Source organism: Suricata suricatta, chromosome 11 (assembly GCF_006229205.1).
Source record: "Suricata suricatta isolate VVHF042 chromosome 11, meerkat_22Aug2017_6uvM2_HiC, whole genome shotgun sequence".
Classification (NCBI taxonomy): domain Eukaryota; kingdom Metazoa; phylum Chordata; class Mammalia; order Carnivora; family Herpestidae; genus Suricata; species Suricata suricatta.
The window spans coordinates 51,935,301-51,938,649 of NC_043710.1; positions in this window are offsets into that span (position 1 = coordinate 51,935,301).

A 3,349-nucleotide genomic window follows, 5' to 3' on the forward strand; every position below is an offset into this window, starting at 1 on the left:
ATGTCAACAAGCGCATGATCATCTAACCATATACTAAATATAGGGGTGCCTGGGTGCCTCAGTCAGTTAAATGCTGACTTTGGCTTAGGTCATAAACCCCACATCAGGCTCTGTGCTGACACTTTGGAGCCTGGAGCCTGTTTTGGATTCTGTGTGTGTGAGTGTGTGTGTGTGTGTGTGTGTGTGTGTGTGTGTGTGCGCCCCTCACCTGTTTACACTCTGTTTCTATCGCTCAAAAATAAAATAAACATTAAAAAATTTTAAACATATACAGAATGTCACCAAATATACCAGTAATTCAGGAACAGCTATGGTTTATGCAGCTAAAACTCTAGTGAAGAATCATAGTCAGAGAGACCATTTTTGAAGAAAGACTGTAATATCTGACATGTATTTAAGATAGACTTGTCAGCTCAGTCCTTGTTAAAGAATAGAAATTCTTTAAAATGATCACACATTCTGACTTACTCAAGAGTATAAGGAGATAACGTAGGAACATTACCTGAAGTACAGATGGCAGGTGAGAGAGAATCTGTGTGAGTACAGGGCAGGTGGGATGGAGTGGTTATCATTGGAAAAGCTGGTGGTGAAACATTATGGGGTGAACTTGGCAGTAGTGAGACTCCCTTGCCCTTTGTTGGGAGCCAGCTCTGCTCTTCTCAGATTTCTGAAGACCATGGTTGGTCTTCATAATGCAATAACTCATCACTCACTTGTCATCCACTCTTCCTTCTCCTGAGATTCCCATTTCATTCACTTGCATCTTGTGCTGGCCAGGCCTCTTTATTCTTTATGCCCCTTCTATAACAGCCCTCTTCAACATTGTGGACTCTGATTCATTTGCTGCTGGGCTATCTCTCAATATGTGGGCATCTCTTGGTTAGCCTTTCCTACTTTTCTTCTGTCACTGAAAAACAGACACACTTCCTACTCTGTAAGTTTGGCTGATATCGTGTTGGGGGATTCATCTTCAACAAAACTCCCAGCAAGGTTTATGCCTCATGTTGAGGCAGGAGCATAAATTTATTGAACTTAAATTGTAGAGGAAAGCTTCTGGCCACCAACTGCAATGTTCCCCAGTGAATGTGATAAGGAGGAGGTCTGAACATGATTCATGGACTGAGAGATTTCCTAGCCTCTAGCCCAAGCCACAAGGGGCCCAGCAGCTCATAATTAAGTCCTCTTGGGTCCACTCACTTCTGATGTTTGTGAAGTCATTTCTACCACTTGCAGAATCTCCTTGCTTTCCTCTTTTATCTTTCCCCACAAGGTAAATGCAGAGAAATTAAAGTACACCTGGTATATTTTTATGATTTTTCTGCTGCCATCCTTTCGGAAAAGATCCAAAGAACACTTAAATGTGGGCCAGGAATTCTATAAGTATCCTTTTGACACTTCTTCCACTTAGTCACTTCAGGAAAAAAAAATCTGTGTCCACCATGGCTTTTTATCACATATTTAACTCTCATTCTCCAGCAGTCTCATCCCTCAGGTTTTTATTTTATTAAAGCTATTTTTATAAATTCAGTATTTTTCTCAGAATGATCAGTTATGATGGACATTTCGAAATCCTTCTATACTGAACCTTGAGCCAGTTGTTGTATGTTGTACTGATTTTTTTCTCCATCTCTCCTTTTCATAGATTTCTACCTCTTTTCTTGCTCTCTTCCTAAAGAATGCAGATGTTTTATGCCTCACAGATGTGAGGGAATCATGCCAATCTGACCTTGATGCAAATAAAAAAATAGATATATACTTTCAAATTTTTAGAGTCTGAGGAGAAAAATTAGTATATCTTGTATCATGAGAACAAATGATGAATCCTAAAATAAAAAATATTTATATACATTGTACCTTCTTTTTGTCATGATTCACATGGTTTCTAGATCCTCCTTGTATGTTGCTAACAGTTTAGAGGTACTTGATGTAATGTTGAGATGCTGGCAAATTTAGGGAGAATACCTTCAGTTTAATGGATTTCAGGGAGAATAAGAGATAAAGATAAAGGGGCAAGGGGCCTTGCATGCTCTTTCCACAATTCCATCTGTAAAGGAGACTGATACCATGGTACTGATTCATGTTGAATGGAATTGATTCAGAGGTCAGACGTCACATGTTGGCTAATAATTAGCTCATCGTTGAGTCACCAAGAAAATTTAGACTATTTTATAATTTTGTTTCCTTGTTCTTCTTTTCTACTGACTTTACTTAAATAGACTTACTTTTCATTTTTCTAAAATTGTGGGGGTCTTGGGGGGATAGGCTAATGAATCATCTTTTAAGGATCATCATTCAAAAAAATGTTCTGGTTTTAGGGCGCCTGGGTGATTGAGTAGTCTAAGTGTCCAATCTTGGCTCAGGTCATGATCTTGCAGTTTGTGGGTTCAAGCCCTGCCTTGGGCTCTGTGCTGAGAGCTCAGAGCCTGGAGTCTGCTTTAGATTCTGTGTCTCCCTCTGTCTCTGCCCTTCCACCACTCATTTCTGCCAGCAATTTTATAATTTTAGATATTTCATTCAGATTTATAATCCATTTCAAGTTAACTGTTGTATAGTAAAAATTTTGATACTTTTGGACATGAATATCAGTTATTTCAGCATTATTTGTAGAGAAGACTTCTTTCTCTGTTTAACAACCACGATATTACTTATGAGATCAATTGATCCTATATGTAAACCTTAATTTCTTGACTTTATATTCCATATGATTTAGCAGTGATTTTGGCAATATGAGTCTCTTAATTACTGTAGCTTTCTTTTTTTAATTGTTTATGTTTATTTATTTTTGAGAGAGAGAGAGAGAGAGTGTGTGAGTGGGGGAGGGGCAGAGAGAGAGGGAGACACAGAATCTGAGCAGGCTCCAGGCTCTGAACTGTCAGCACAGAGCCTGATGTGGGGCCCAAACCCACAGACTATAAGATCATGATCTGAGTCGAAATCAGATGCTTAACCGACTGAGCCACTCAGGCGTCTTTACTGTTGCTTTTTAAAATAAAAGATGGATAGAAAATTGGTGCAATTGCTTTGTTCATTTTAGCCACTCTGACTGGTGTGAGGTGGTATCTCAGTGTGGTTTTGATTTGTGTTTCCCTGATGATGAGTGATGTTGAGCATCGTTTTATGTGTCTGTAGGCCATTTGGATGTCCTCTTTGGAGAAGTGTCTGCTCATATCTTCTGCCCATTTCTTCACTGGATTATTTGTTTTGTGAGTGAAGTAAGCCAGGCAGAGAAGGACAGAAACCATATGTTTGCACTCATAGGTCTAGCAGGAAAACAAGAGAGACCTAATGGAGAACCAGGGGGAACGGAGGAGGGAGAGAGAGTTGGGGAGAGAGAGGGATGCAGAACTTG